At 30.2% G+C, this 18125-nt stretch overlaps 1 pseudogene; it reads left to right on the top strand.

Annotated features, from left to right (window-relative positions):
* The first annotated feature begins 11408 nt into the window (after window positions 1-11408).
* Window positions 11409-12468, top strand: LOC149062271 (uncharacterized; annotated as a pseudogene).
* Window positions 12469-18125: the final 5657 nt, after the last annotated feature.

Raw genomic sequence — 18125 nt, 5'->3', positions numbered from 1 at the left:
TGATTACAACACATTATTGTTGCCTAAAACATTCGTAGCAAGTTTAAGCATGTGGCAACATGTGCAACTTCAACCTCATGTCCATAGTCACAATACCCAGCATATTTTTGACTTACTTTATCCCATATAAATTGCTTCCTTATGCAAATAGCATCTAATATTAAATTGCAATGCTTATCTTCACAAATTAAATTTGAAAGTGAATTGAAAACTTCTTTAAAAAAAACCTAGTTCCACGTTTATACAGGATGTCCAATTGCGTATGGCTGTAGAGCTTGGGAGTTTTAGTTTAGATCTGAAAAAAATATTAAAAACTAAATACATGTGCTGATCATAGTAGCATGAACCAACTAAGTTGTAAGCATCAAATAAGCAACGCCAACAAAATTACAACATAGGTAAGCAGCACTGACCTACAATAATTAAAAGCTTTAGGAGAATAATAATTTAAGGTAATTGCAAAATTGTTTGATTTCATCACTGTATCGCTGACTTTCTACTTTGCGTTTTTTATTTTTTAACTGGTTTTTAAATAGCTCCAAAAATGTACCATCAAATTTATTAGTGATCGTACATTCCATTTCTGAGTCAAAAAGTCCCTTCTTTTTCATTTCTTTGAATAATTCAGACATGTTTTTGATTTTTGAATTTTGTCTTCGAACTTTTTGTTGCAATACTTTAATTTGAGACTTCATTTTTCTTATTGGAGTAGTTATTTCAATGTATTTTCTTTTTCTTGTAGGAGTTATTTTGATTGGAGTGATCAAAATTACAGGAGTTATTATTACTATAGCTATCTTATCATCACTATTTTGTATTTCTAAAGGTTCGTCACTATTTTGGATTTTTAAAGACATCACTATTTTGGATTTCTAAAGATTCGTCCTCTGTCAAGTTATCGATTTCAGGAGATAGTTCATGCTCTACTTTTTGGAATTTAACAGTTGGTTGGGATGATGATGGTAAACAAACAGTAGGGATAGCGTCACTATTCAATTTTAAAATATAAGTTCCCTCAAGAGGTTGTCTATAATCACTAGGTAAAAGTGTTTACTGAAAATTTTACTCCATCTATTTGGAACAAACAAATCTGTTTTGTAGCATTAACCCATTGTTGCAATAGATCGAGATTTTTTAAAGGAAACCTGAAATCAAATACAATTATATATATTATTTATGATTTAACAACTTAATAGTAATGTTTCGTGCACCCCTAACAGGGATCCAAAAGATGATGATTTGAAATAAGTCGTAGTCAATTTGAATAGTAAAATTAAATAGTCATTTATTCAAGAAATATAATTTCTATACAGTGTCGGCACGTGGATGCATAAGGTGCTTTTGAGTGAGGTCATTAAAAGTGGTTGTTTTCGTAGAGATGAAATCGATTAGCTTCTGTCGCTTCTTATACTAATTGTGTAATGTTCACCAAAGTATTAGAATTTAGAAGGGCAACTGGTTTGCCAAAATGTTACCTATGAATGGGATATAATTTATACATTGTGCAAGGACATGTATAGTCCATTAGTACTTTCAAATTTGAATGTCAAATGTGAAATGTTACTTTTGAATTATAGTTTAGTTTACTGGTTAAATTAAAGTGGTCCGTAGATCAATTATAGGATTATAATATATTATTAATCCGTAGAGCCCTGGCAATCTACAGTACATTATACTTACGAGAAGAAATGTAAGTCACCACTTGAGTTTTTTCTACTTTTGCAAAAAGCAACGGAACACGTTTTAACCATTTTAATATATTAATTGTATACGATGAGCAACAAGAAACTTTAACTCTTAAAGTTGTAACAAGTAACCGAACTTTGTTATTCTCAGTATCACAATAGGATTGACAATTATAAATTATATATTGACCTATTCACAATAGGTCTCTCTTAAGTAGTTAATATTTTATTGAAAAAATCTAATTAATATATATATATAAACAGAGTTTTTTTTTAAATATAAATTTTAAGTTCAAATTCGGACAAAATTAAATAATTAATTGAAGAATAATGATTTTAGTTATTTTGTTTCAATTTAAAAAGTATTATTTGTAGGTACTTGAAACTCTTTAAAGTATATCATTACATTTTAAACCTACAATATTTTTGGCAAAAATTAATTAAACCTACTGTAATACTTAATACTTATATATAGTAAATTATATTACTCTTAATTACAATAATTTTATAAAATTAGTTGGTATTTTTTCTGATGCAGTTAGAGGATTTAAAAGAGGTGTCATTAAATATCTCCTACATGGGTAACCTCCACCTCCAAGAATATAACAATCTCCAAACTCATTGTTTTCTAATTTGGCATGAACTGAACTATTGTCAAAAATAGTGCTATCGTGCACTGATCCAGGCCATCTAAATCAGGCATAAAAATAATATTGTTATATCATTATATTTTTAATTATTTTAGTAGAACCCAAAAATACTAGGTATAAATGTATCATATTACCTTGCAACGATATCGGTTATTTCTAGATTACTATTACATACAGCTTGTACATTAAAGCTAAAGTAACCCTTTCTACTACGTTATTGTTCCCCAATATCTTGGCAAAGAGACTGAATTCTGATGTAAGTATAATCTATAACTCCAATCACTTAAGGAAATTTGTGCATTTAATAAAACCCAAATTTTGTTTGGTTATTTCTACAGGGGTTGATGGCATTTTAATAAGCTTTCTTCGGAGTTGAACAATTTCATTACACACTCGTTTAATAATACGACATATTTACGATCTATGAATGTTTACCAAATCGCAAATAACTGCCTGAAAATATTTTACAAAATAGTCAGAATAAGTCAGTAACAGAGTGATAGAGTATTTCATGAGGCTATATACTCTTCTGTAAGACCTAAATTTTCTACCATGCTTTAACAATAAACAACCTTATTTTTGAGTCTGAGGAGGGTTCATTATCTATCACCATCTGATTTAATTATATATAAACCTTATAATTACTTACTTGGAATGTTCCAGTAGCAAGGAATCTCAATGTAATTAATATTTGGATTGAAGATGGAATAGCATGATTTCTTCTTGTGTCATGTTGAATATTTTCCCCAATGCAATGCATCAATTCACCAAACATGACTTTAGAAAGACTAAAAAGGGCTTATTTATTAGGTATCTTATTAATACATACCTGTATATAAATATTAAATTAGATTTATATACCGGAATCTACGACTGAATTCTTTATCATCAAAATAAGTCAGTGGATCAGATCAATTTCGAAACACCCTTGGTTTTGGTAAACGTATCAATATATTTAAGATAAATCCTTCTTCACTCTCATTGGATGATGATGATGATGATTCATAATACAATGCCATAATTTATAAGTAAAGTTTAACAATCAATTAATTAAATATGACACAAACAAAAAAACAATAATTAATACTAAAGTATTAAAAATAATAATGTTTATGTTATCAGTTATCAGAAAATGTAAACATAAATTGTTTACAGATAACACGTTTTAGCGAACCTTTAAAGTTTAGCGATCCAATATTGGGTAATTACCTAATGGACCGTTAAACGAAAATTTAACGGGCTGTTAAATATTTAAAGAACGTTTATGCAACGAAATTAGTTTAGTGAGTCGTTAAAGGTGCTAACGGTCCGTTAAATATTTAACGATCTTTTATGCAACCGGGCATATGACTTAAACAAGTAATACATAATTTCAATATTTATATGTAACAAAATTATAAATACTGCTATTCATAAATTGTTCTTAAAACTTATTATAACCATATCTCTCAAACTTTTTTAACTTTGCGACCATACCTAGTAATATTTCTGTCTCTTTTTTTCTTGTACATTAATGTTATTTTTCTTAACTAGAATATTATCTTTTTTAACACCTATTTTATTGTCATCATCAAAATCACTAACTGAATTATAATCTTTAGCTTTTTTAATAAACCTTGAATTGCGTCTCGGTATTTTACCATCTACATCTTTAATTATATAAGATATAGGATATTCAGTTTTGATAATAATAATGCCTGGGAACCATTTTTTATTCAATACATATTGAAAGTAGACTTTTTGACCTGTGTAAAACATTTTTCTTCCTTTCCTGTAATTTTATTATAATTCATCATCTGTTTATTTTTATTTTTAATTATTTCTTCCCTCACATTAACAACTATAGATTTTAAAAATTCTTCGTTTAAGTTATTTACTAAAGACCTTAATCTTCTATTTTGTAATAGCCGAGCAGGTGAATAACTTAAACCTGTTACAGGTGTGTTTCTGTAATTTAATAAGTATGTGTTAAGATCACCACCTTCTTCCCCAATTTTTTGTAACATTCCTTTAACTATATTTACTGATTTTTCTGCCAAGCCAATACTTTGATGAAAGTATGGACTGGATGTACTTAATTGTATATTCCACTCTTTACAAATTTACAAATACTGTTAAACGGATTATTGTCAACAACAATAATTTTGGGGGTCTAGGACATTTCGCCGCATACCGTTTCGCGGCGAAGGGTTAACCTCCCCACGAAATATCAATAATACCAATGATGTACCTACCTATCATATAGCCATATAGGTATAACAAATAACAATAGGTATTAGGTACAAAGATTATACAATTTTTTCAAACCTCATCACCCGAATATTTCATGCGTTTATCCCCGATTATCACATTTTTGATTTTGAAACATACATTTTGATATGTTTCTCAATTCAAATCAGATACATTTTATCACTCCTCCTACTGGAATTCGCAGCTTTAATTTCCGTTTGTGCATAAATGCGCAGCTCATAGGCATGCTCACGGGGTGGAGCCATTCGCTTTATTGTCCTTAAAGGTAATGACAGAAACAAAAAAAATTAAAAAAAAAAAAACACATTATATTATACAATTATGATGATAAAATATTCTTTAAAAAAAGAAAAACATTATTCTAATAATTATCAAAATTATTTGAATGTTTGGCATAAACAGCATCTAAATTGTGAATACAAAATGAAAATAATCTATTATAATATATTATTATTAGATCTTATTAGGTAAATCTTCTTAAATAAAAATTAAAAAACAAAATGAAAATGAAAATATAATATACTTACCTAGATTGGCTACATTAAAATAATATTAATGTAATTTGTGATTTCCAATGAACAATTGAGCTAGGTAAGTACTTGAAAATGTTAATCACCCTTCTGCATGGGAAAAATAAAGTTGTACACAGTAAACTGTGTTAAAATTGTTGGACATTATCAAAAATTATTCACATAAATGTTAATAAATATAATTTTTTATGGTAACAAAATAATTAGGTGTGGCTGCATGATTAAAAATTAAAATATGCTAATATTCTGTTTGAAGAATGTATATAATATATTATACATCCGCTACAAGCAAACAAGTTATTAGTAATAAATCTAAAAATATTAATAACAATATTTAATATAGTGGTAGGTACATGATATTGGTACTTATAACGACTATAACTTATAAGCTACAAATCATTGGTGCAAATAGGGGGGGGGGCGTGAGAAATTAATCCCCCAATTCAAAGGTCCGTACTTAGTACTAAGCATATAAAATGTTTAGAAAATAATATAGGAAGATCGTGGGGTTGTAGTCCCCCACCAAAATATTGGGCTATTTGCTCCTATGCTACGAATAATAATATATTATACTCAAACTTTTTGTAAGTCGAAAAAAAACACTTGTTCCTGTTATATTATAATAGTTCGATACTTCGATGCGATTATTTTATTGTTAGCCACTAACTTTTACAGTTTTTTGCCTTTTTTTATGTTTTGAGTTGTTTTCCACTGTTGAGAAAAGTAAAAATCATTACAGAGTGATATATTATGAACATTGTATAATGTATATTAGATATTTGATACAATGGTCAATGGTGAATGGGTCACCAAATAAACCATAGATACACTTGTCACTTACCTATGTTATATGTTGCAGGTATTATAGGTACACTGTTTATACGCGAGGAGTATTACGTAAATATTAATCAATTAAATTAATAATTAATTATGTAACAATCAATGATTTAACAATGTTATTTTAAGAATTCCAGAGTATACCTACCAATCCTGACCTAATTTGTTCTAATAAGTTAATAGTTCATACGGCTGAAACATTTTAATTTGACTTTGTAGCATATAATTTTATTAAGTGCACGGGTTTGCTCAATTCACGATAAAATAATTTTCTAATAATTGTATAATTTTTATTTTGAAACAAACATTTTTTTTTAGTCTTAGTTATTTAAATAGTTAATAGTGCCTTTTCTTACATGGTATGCATTATGTAACATATATGAATAAAGTTCAATTTTGGATTTGAACGTGGCCCGTGAGAAATACATAGGAGGTTATTAAATATCTGTAGTGCCAAACAAAGCAATATAGGCTAAATATTACGAACTAATAATTACATTAAACGGTCAGGATATTGTATTAATTGTAGGTACATTTGTCATTTGCATGTTTATTAAAAATCATATACCTAGATAATGATTTCATAATTATTGTCACGTGCCATTAAGCCAAGAACGTATACCTACAAAATATGTTATTATTTTTTCTTTCTAAAAAGTATTGTTTTGTGGGACTTTGTTATATTATTATTTATTATGGATTCTAAAATAAATGCGTTTGCCCCCGGCCAACAGAGTGCAAGCACTGAAAGCGAATGGCTCCATGAGACGCCATCGGCGGTGACGAAGTTGGTGATGGTCCGCAGAAAGTCGGTCGCTGATTTTAATGTGGTGGTGTAAAATAACAAACCGTTGAATAGTTGATTCACTGCGTTTTGCGTATATTTTAATGGTCAAAACAACAACTAACATACGAGTAACGCGTATAATGTTAAAATAAGTGTAACGACCAGCTGATCGGCAGTCGTGGTTTTACGTTGTACGGGTCGGCATGTGTCGCACGGAGGTCGATGATCGAGAGAGAAGGCCGGCGGCGGTCGGTACGCGTCCGGCGCGACTTTGCTTCCCGTCCCGCCTTGTGCCGTTGAGGCGTGGCGGGAGAGTCGACTGTCGCGCGGTCGTATCCCGTGGTGGCGGTTGGTGATAATTTTAACGTGGGACGTGGGTTGCTAATAGCAGCACTGCTACTATTAACACCTAAATAACAATATTAGTTTTTAGCAATTTAACAGCGGCGATATCACGTTATCCTATCTACGAATCGGGATAAACATTAGGCTTTGATAGTTTTACTATTTTTATTTAGTTAAAATAATGTAATTAAAATAATTAATGACTCATTTAACCATTAAAATAATTATCAACTAATAACTATAAATGTTCAATGTTGATCAAATCATATTGTGTATTTTTAATTTTACATATTTGACCTGCGAAATAATGGAACATGCTAATGATGAAATATGAAGAATTTCATCAAGATGAGGACCAAAGTCAAATTAATATAGCATTACCAGAGTACCCAATCATTGCTTGTAATTCACTATTCGAAAAACCAATCTAAAAAAAAAAATACATCTAATTATACCAAAAGCACTGTAGTTTAAACTATAAATATTTAAAAATATAAATTATACTAAATGATGTAAAACACATAATATCCAAATTAAAACATGTACGAACACGAAACCAAACATTTTGTTTTTATTAAGTTGTAACTAAATCCAAAACTCATGTCTCATTCCTGATTCCTATTTCCTTCTGAACTGTAGTGAACAGTGAAGTGTTAGTTTATTAATTGTATTTTTTACTATACAAAAATGAGTCTAAATAAAAAAAAAAGTAGTATTTGGTCACACTTTACTGTAATTGATGACACTCATTTTGCTAAGTGTGATATTTGTAAACGCAAATACTCATTTAAGACAAGTGTCACAAATTTAAAACCCCATCTTGCTAAGTCACACTAGATCCAAATGTCTGATGTTCAAGTAAGTATTTTAATTATGAAAAAATAAATTTAATTTAATTGGGAATAAGATAAAACTAAAAGATTTTTCCTTCAGGCTTCAAACAATAAAAGAAAATCTGTTTAAAATTGTATATTTAACTGATATAAAATACTAATATTGTTAACTTGTTTTTTAATAAAGAGGTTACATAATATAAAATATTAAGACTATTTATTTAAAAAAATAAAATATATAGGTACCTAATGTCTTAATATAAAAATCAATTAAAAAAATACAATCAACAATATTTAATATTGAAAATTATAAAATAAAATGTAAGTATTTTTGTTTAAACATTTTATATTTTACCTATGTCAAAAAAATTAATAGTAAAAAAAAAAATATATATATATATATATATATATATATATATATATAATATATATATATATATAATTAATGGTACCTATTTAAATAAAATAAAATACTGAAATACATTGTTAGTTATTAACCAATTATTTACAATAAAAAAATGTATAGCCAGATGAAAACGACCAACTGATTGATGATCCACCAACAGCCCCAACTGCCCAAAGTATATTGCCTTCGACGTCTACATCGCTTTCCACAACCCAAACAGAAACTGTTTTAATTAATTCTGATCAACCATCAATAGCTAATACTGCTCATAACTTACCAATAGTACGGAAAAAAAAGCAAGCTGCAATCACCACATTTGTGCCCAAAAAGATGACATTTGATGTTCAAAAAAAGATTGACGAGGGTCTTCTAAAACTGTTTATCAAAGATTTTCAGCCTTTTAAGGTAGTAGAAGATGAAGGTTTCAAAAATGTTGTTAAACTTTTAAATCCCGCTTATAAAATACCTGATCGTCACACGATATCCAAAGTTCACATCTCTGCGCAATACCAAAAAAGTTTAAATGAGACAAAAGAGCTCTTAACCATAGAATCATTGAGTGAGTTTAACGACAGATTGTTGGACATCTCGGAACAATATAGCATCCATATCCATAACATATCATTTTATTGACACACAATTTGTTTTAAGATCTGTATTGTTGGGATGCTATGAGTTTTCTGAAAGCCATTCAGGTCTTAATTTATGTAACACGATTCAAGAAACTTTAGATAAATGGAACATAGATAAAAAAATAAATAATTTTAGCAGTCTCAGATAATGCTAATAATATCAAATCTGCTTTGAATTCATTAAAAGTTAAGAGTTTGGGGTGTTTTGCTCATACACTTAACTTAATTGTTCAAGATGCATTAAAGTTACAGTTGTGTTTAATTGACAAAATAAAATGTATTGTCACTCACTTCCGAAAAAGTAGTAGAGCTAACCACAAACTCAATATGTATCAAACAAGCAATGGATTACCAAAAAAATTGATGCAAGATATAAGTACACGGTGGAACTCTACTTACTATATGTTAGATCGTTTTGTTGAGTTGGAAGATGCTATTAGACTCTAATCTTCGAAACAACGCATTAAGAATGATGTCTCTTTTTGGCAGTACTTACACTTGCGAACATATTTTTTCACGAATGAAAATTGTCAAATCGAAAAATAGAGCTCGGTTAACTGACAGTCACCTGGAAAGTTCACTCAGAATTGCCTCGTCGCAGATCCAACCAAATATAAACAAATTAGTTAGTGAAAAACAGTGTCAGTTATCACACTAAAAATAAAATAAAAAATTTGTAATTAACAAAAAATGTTTACCTATATATGTTTTAATGATAATAATTTGTAATTTAAAATGTAATCATGAAAATTTTAATAATAAAACTGAATTTTTGTATAAAATACATGTTTTTACTACGAATGTGGGCCGCAAGATTATTAAAAACTAATACGTGGCCCGCTGCATAAAAAGGTTGAAGACCCCTGTATTAGAGGTACTCTATGGTTATTAGATAACCCTCCTCAAACACTCTCAGCTGATGAATGGAAAATTACCAAAGAGCTTATTCAAGTGCTACGTCCTTTTGAGGAAGCTACAAAGGCGGTAAGTGGTAGTAAGTATATGACCGCATCTATAATTTTAGTAATTTCTCAAGGTCTCAAAAATTTTTGTGAGCAGATGGCTAGGAAAAACTTTACTGTAGAGGTTATAAATGTTCTACAGCAGTTACTAAGTGGCATGAATCATAGAGATAGATGGGGAGTAATAGAAAATAGTAAGACATTGGTTAGGTTACATTCCTGAATCCTCGATTTAAATCATCAATAACATTATCAGATTCTATGCAACAGTCAGTGAAAAATGATGTTATTGAGTTAACTGCTGAAATTATTTCTAAAGATCGATCGTCTAATGATCCACTTCAAGAAGACTCCAATTCCATACCTGAACCAGTAGATAGAGATGAAAATGTTGTGTCTATCTGGAAAACAATAGATACAAAAGTGGCACAACTTCAGCCTACGGGTACAGTTACATTTAGAGCGATAATTGAGGTGCAGTGATATTTAGAGGACTCAATTATCAATAGAAATTGTGATCCCCTTAAGTGGTGGTTTGATAATAAACATAATTATCCTTACCTCAATCAGTTGGCCAGAAAAATGTTATGTGCTCTTGGAACATCAGTGCCATGTGAAAGGGTGTTTTCCAAAGCTGGGCTACTGTTGAGTGATCGTCGCTGTAACTTGAGCAGCAAAAAAGCAGAAATATTACTTTTCTTGAACCAAAATACATAAATTGTTTAGAATTGTATTCTTATTTTAAGATATAGTTATGTAAACACTATGTAATATACCTACCTAATTGTTAAATGTATTATTTTTTATTTAAACTAAATACCTACAGACTTATAAAATATATTTATTTTGATATAGAATAAGTAAATTTAATTGAAATATTTTAATAAGTTATTTTGAACAACTTACCTGTCATTAGTGAAGTATAACAATAATATTAACATATTTGTATTTCTAACCTATAGGTTATATTTATAGTTTTTATATTTATAGTTTAATTTATAAGCGTATCGAGTCGTGTGTCAATTGTGAACTGTTTTATAATATCCACGGAGTACAGACCAGTAAACCACAGACCACAGTGGCACAGTACAACAGAAATTAGATTATCAGAATATAATAATGTAATTACCAAGTATTATTAGCAGCTAAATAGCAATCTATATATGTTGCAGTTGCTAAAAAGTTGTACAAAATTTGCTTTAACAGATCATAAACATATGTATTTAGAAACATAACTTGAAAATTTTGGTAGCGGTATCGTATGCTATCTACGCCCTAAATACTAGTGTCGTATGCTATCTACGCCCTAAATACTAGTGTCGTATGCTATCTACAAATACTATTTATCGGGTAGCGGTGTCGTATGCTATCTACAAATATTTATCTACACTCTACAAAGTATAAAGTTAGATCCCACGGGTTTTTAACGATTGTCGATTAGTTGTGTCTGTGAATTATTCACGTGTGTTTGTCATTTGTATTGCGTTCAAAATGACTTCAATTGGTGATTTATATAGACATATTATTTATACTGATGATACTTGTGTGAATTTCTTAAAACAAAAAGGTGTCTTACCTAAACAAGAATTTTGTGAAAAAATCAATAATGTTAGCAATGAAGTGAGTGGTGGGTTCTGAAAGAATTTTATAAAAATAGCCGCAAACGAGATTCCGATGGGCAATTTGTGAAAACAAAATACTTACGTTGCCAAACACGTGGTTGTCAAACCTATCAGTCCATTCGTAAAAAAATCCGTTTTTTGCATATGTCGATATTAATGGAAAATGTAATAGCGGATTAAGTTTATGCCATATAGTAGAGCTCGTATGGTATTGGGCACATGGTATGCAAGTAATTCAAACTATGAAATGGACAGGCAGAAGTCAAAACACCGTGTCGGATTGGTACAATCTTTGCCGTGATATTTGTGTTGACCAATTTGAAAAACGTACGAAAATGGGTGGTGTAGGATTCGTAGTGCAAATAGACGAATCTTTATTTCAAGGCAAGCGGAAGTATAACCGTGGTCGTCTACGTCTAGGATATCGTCAACCTAGAGAAGAAATTGTAGAATCAGGATCTAGCAGTTCTGATACTGTTACTGAAATAACTAATCGAAATTATGGTGTACGCGTACAGGGGCCGTGGGTGTTTGGAATGTGTTGTAGACGTGATAATATAGTAGAACGTCGATTGTTTATCGTTCAAAAAAGAGACCGCGCCACTTTGCTTCCAATTATTAAAAGAGAAATTGAGCCAGGGACGACAATTTTTTCAGATGAATGGAAAGCTTACAGCTGTTTAAACGATCATGGCTATATCCACAATACCGTAAATCATAAAAATAATTTTATTGATCCATAAACAGGAGCTGAAACTCAAACTATGGAATGTTATTGGCGAAATATAAAGGTGAAATATGGTATAAAATCGCATGGTGCCACTAATTTGCTGGAAAGGCAGCTTAAAGAAGAATGGTGGAACTCCATATACACAACAAATACGTTCGAAACATTTTTTATTGATATGAAAAATACTTTTCAGCTTTAATTAAGTTAATTTTCATTGACAATCTTCATTTATTTATAAAGTGCTCTGGTTTAAAACGAAGTAAGATTTTTTTATAACATTTAGTGCGTAGATAGCATACGACACTAATTTATACGTAAATAGCAACGTGTAGATAACATTCAGTGCGTAGATAGCATACGACACCGCTACCAACATTTTATAGTATTGGTACTTACAATTAAATAATACTTAATTAATAATAACACATGATAGTTAACTTCAGGGGCGTATTTATGGGGGGGGGGGGGGGGCTGAATGGGCTGCAGCCCCCCCCCGAAATTTTAAGAAATGTCAATGCAAAATTATTAAATTCCATTTTATAGATTTTAAATTCGTATTATTCTGTTAGCATATCTTATCACTCATGGACAAAAATACCACGGGTGATAATACTGGAAATCATAGATACTAATAAGTAATTATAAACCTTTCGATAATGATCGCTGATCACTATAATACTACTATAATAGAGCTGCACAATATAATATAAGTACACATTGTTTTTATAATTTTCATGGGCATAGTCGCGCAGATTTAGATAATATTATACCTGTGTGTCGTGTGATATTACTGATTATTACTGTTATCCTGTTATCAGTTTTGTTTGCGAGTTTTAAATTTCCAATCAGTAAACCGGTAACCGTACAAATAATTTTGTCAATAATTAATATATTATTATTTAGCGTACTTGTAGTTTACTTGTACTTTGACTACTGACTACTGAGTTTGTAATTTGCATTATTATAATTTAAAAAATGGACAAATTTATCATTCGAAAAGCGAAGGTAAGTCAATAAAATACACTCTATACCTAATATTATATATTACATTTACAGAATTAGTTAGTATATTCACCAACTTAAACCAACTTATTTTAAAATATAGGATAAAATGCAACTCAGAGCCACTTCCAATTCTGATGATCCGGCTACAGTTGAAAATGAGTCCTTGCCTCCTGCTAAAAAAGTAAAATTGGTATGTTATAAATAAAGGTCTTAATTTTAATTTTACTCTGTATAATATTATTAATACCATATTTTATAGTTATACTATTTATTCCTCCACTATATACTCATATAAATTATTATAATTTTATATTTTAAATAGCAGGTGATGACCAGTGGGTTAATTAAAGTATGTTACTAATTGATTATAATTGATTTTGTTTGCACATTGAATATTGATTATGCATGATTAAATATTAATTAAGTTAAATTAGCTTATGCAATAGTGAATTGTGATATTTATATTAATAATATAAATGCTAATTATATTTCTTTTGCTTTACATTTTCTTTAACTAAATAGTTGGTTATGGATGATAGTATTGAAAGCAATTCAAGCAGTTTCAATTCTTCAGGCACGTTAACTGTGTCAAAGCCAAAAAATGACACTGGTAAAAAAATTTGAACATAGGTAGATAGTTTTAGTCTTTAATTGATAAGTTGTTATTTATTTCAGCAAAAAATAATTGCTCAATTGAAATTGATCCTGATGACCCAGCTCCCATTGTTAAAAATACATCCTTTCCCTTGGCTAAAACAGTGCAATTGGTATGTTATTAGAATAGGTACCTATTCTTATTTAATTAAATTTACTACATAATTACAACCTAGCTCAATATAACATAATGATTCATTATTGTTAGATCACCAACAATGGTTTTCTTATATTTTATGCTTTTATCCACTATATATTTTAATATTTTAATGTATAAATGCTTAATAAGTTATTTTATGCTATTATCTACTATATATTTATATACTTTAATGTATAATTGCTTAATAATTTAAAGAAAAAGCTAATTATATTTCTTTTGCTTTACATTTGCTTTAACTAAATAGATGGTTATGGATGATAGTATTGAAAGCAATTCAAGCAGTTTCAATTCTTCAGGCACGTTAACTGTGTCAAAGCTAAATGATACTGGTAAAAAAATTTGAACATAGGTCAGAGGTAGATAGTTTTAGTCTTTAATTCATAAGTTATAATTTATTACAGCAAAAAATAGTTGTCCAACTCAATCTTCTAGTCACTCAAAATATGATATTGGTTTGTATATCAATTCCTCATAAAAAATAACTGATGAAGATAAAATTGAAATTATAAGTCATATTTGAACTCCAGATGCTAAATATCATTTCCCAACTGTAGATCATGGTAAATTTAAACGGACATTCCAATTGAAGTGGCTTGACTTATTCCAGTGGTTGGCTTATTCAAACAAAAATGGTTTTTTCTGTAAGTTTTGTGTGTTATTTTTGAACTCGCATCATGTTGGCAAGGGATTGAATACTGCTGTAGGTACACTAGTTGTAAGACCACACACAAACTTAAAAAGTGCTCTTGATACATTTAGAAATCATGAAAAAACCAATTATCATCAGTCTGCTTTTCAAACTGCTGAAAATATAATGTCAATTTTGAATAAAAAGAAAGATAGTATTATAATACAGCTTGATACAAAACGAGTAAAGGATATATCAGTTAACCGAGCAAAATTGAAACCAATTATTCAGACCATTAGGTTTTGTGGAAGACAACAAATAGCTTTACGAGGACATGAGGATTGGGGACGTATAACGATGGATGAACCGGAAAAAAATGATGGTAATTTTCGTAGTCTTTTACAGTACCGTGCCAATAGTGGTGATGTTATTTTAAAAGAACATCTTGAGACTACCAGTTCCCGAGAATTATATACCAGTCCTATAATACAAAACGAGATAATTACAATATTTGGAGAACTTATTCAATCTCACTTAGTAAATGAAATTTCTAAAGCAGAATTTTTTACAGTTCTTGCAGATGAAACTACAGACATTACTCAGGTAGAACAGTTTTCTTTATGTATAAGGTATTTTGATGAAACTCTAATGAAAATCAGGGAAGATTTTCTTACGTTTGTCCCAGTTGATGATGTTACTGGTTTAGGGCTAGCCAATACATTATAAAATACATTAGAAAAACTTGGCTATGATGGTGCTGCGGCAATGAGGGGTAGCTTTCGTGGAGTTCAAGCTATTATCAAAGAAAAATACCCAAAAGCATTGTATACCCATTGCGTTTCTCATTCGTTGAATCTTTGTTTATCAGATGCAGCTAAAATACAAGATATTAGAAATGCTTTTGGGGTGATATCTGATTGTTGCTCATTTTTTAATTGTTCGGCTAAGCGAACCACTATTCTTAAAAACAAAATTTTGGAAATGAAACCAAATGTTTAAGCTACAAAATTAAAATCACTGTGTGAAACAAGATGGGTTTTACGTCATGAATCGGTTTTGCTATTTAAAGAATTTTTGGAGCCCATTGTTGCTGCATTGGAACAATTACAAACTGAGGGAACACGTGGAACTGACTTAACTAGAACTAATGGTATGTTAAACTGCATATGTAATTTTAATTTTATTGTAGCAGTAAATATTTCAAGTAAGTTATTAGGATATACATATAATTTGTCACAATACTTACAAAAGTCAAATTTAGATATAGCTACAGCTCTTAAACAAATAGAAACCATAACATTCAAATTTCAAAAAATGAGAGAAAATTGTTCAGCTGTATTTGGTGATATTTACAAAGAAGCAAAAACAATTGCAACATTATTAAATGTCGTGTAAATCAAAGAAATCGATCAAATATTCCACATTGTTCCACTGAAGAATACTATATGAGAACTATTTTTATCCCCCACTTAGATGATTTAATTTCATCTTTAAATGATCGTTTTATGACTCAAAAAGAAACTATTATTTCGTTACAGTATATTTTACCTTCTCTTTGTATTGATAAATCATTTTTATTTATTCGTGAAGTAGTTGATTTTTATATGGATGATTTGCCAGGATTTAAAGATACAGTTGAGGCTGAGTATGATTTATGGATATCTAAATGGACCTCGGTAGAACCATCATCAAGACCTTCCACCTCCACAGACGCTTTAATTTCTTGTGATAAATCTCTATATCCCAATCTCTACCAACTGCTGAAAATACTTGCTATACTTCCCGTGTCAACTGCATCAACTGAACGCATTTTTTCAACACTGCGAAGATTAAAAACATATTTGAGAAACTCAACTTCAGAGAATCGTCTTGTTGGTTTAGCATTAGTAAATATTCATAGAAATATTTGTACAACGGACGATATGGTTTTAGACAAGTTTGCCAATAGAGGACGAGCTAGACGATTAAAACTTGTTATATAGTACCTACCTAATACCTACATTGTATTATTTGTATTTGTATACATTATGTTTTAAATCATTAAATATTATTTTTTTGTTTTACTGTATTACTATGTTTATAAATGTTCATCAGGCCGTCCCGAAATAAAATTCTGGATACGCGCCTGGTGAACTTTGAATTATTACCTAGGTAGGTACTATCTATTCAAACTGGTAATTTCCTCTTTTTTTCTGAGATCAATTTTAGTCTTCTTATAATTTGGTTTCTGGTAACAGTTGCCTCATAAATAATGATACTTATAGGAACTTGATACTATTGTACTTATAGGAATTAAATATTTGGCTGAAATTTGTCTGTAGCTTAAGTTACTATTTTTCAACTCGGTTATTGCATTTTATAAAGTTTCATCTGAGTAATTTCTATATAATCGACTATCTGGCTTCCTCTTGTATTTGTTAGGCATGTTTCAAATCACCCTTGTTTAGACACTGAAAAATAAAATCTTACTTAAAAAATCAGATAATGAATATATTTAAATAATGTTTAGACTAGCTTGTAATAAAACGGTTGTACATCAATTAAAAAATATGCATACCTGAATTTTGTGACTTAAATTAGGTTTGTAAAAAAAGTGTTTTTTTGATAACAATTACAAACATTAATTTCTGTTTAATGATAAGAAGTATCAAAAAATTTGATAAGATGTTTTTGATTGGAAATGTAGAATGTACATAAAATATCATGGAATGATAAACGTAATTTAATCAAAACTCTATAAGTTCTATCAAATTCAATATAGAAAAGTCTTATTGTTCCAAGTCACCACTTAAGTTCCATTTCACCCGTGTTGACGGTATCTAAAATAATCTAAATAGTAAATAGCAAATAGCAATATCAGTTTAGTAATAGCAGTGTGGTGATACCGCGAGTTTATCACCACTTGCTCAGCGCATGACGCGCGCCTTTTTATATCTTCTGTTTGTATTCGTTATTTATTCTTTTGTTATGTTTCTGTATACGACTTCTTTGTAATTTTATTTATGTTCTTTTCTAAATCGACCTCGACCCCCCCGCGTGTCAACGACGCGAACGACGCTGTCGTCCGACCGGCCATCGCTCTCTTCGCCTACGACGCCCGAACGAGCAACTTCTCGACCGACCGAGCTCGCAACGCGCAGCTCCGGCTCGACGCCTTTACGACCCGAACGACCACGCGCGTAACGACCGCGAGCCTGTTTCACTCGCAACGTCTCGATCTCGCCATTATTGTATAACGAACTTCTACCAATAAAATACTCGACGCAACGCGTCATTACGATATATTGTGTTAAAATTTATTTACCTCGAACCTGTGTCCTCGTACGACGACGTATCGACCCTCCTGGTTATACGGAGTCAGAACGAATTACGAATATACGTGAGTATGGGTGACGTAGTGGTGGTCGAA

The sequence above is a fragment of the Diuraphis noxia genome, unplaced genomic scaffold (genome assembly GCF_037042655.1).
Source record: "Diuraphis noxia isolate RWA-SAM2 unplaced genomic scaffold, SU_Dnox_SAM2 contig0001, whole genome shotgun sequence".
NCBI lineage: Eukaryota > Metazoa > Arthropoda > Insecta > Hemiptera > Aphididae > Diuraphis > Diuraphis noxia.
Note: the sequence above shows the minus strand (reverse complement) of the source record. Positions and strands in the feature narration are given on the sequence as shown.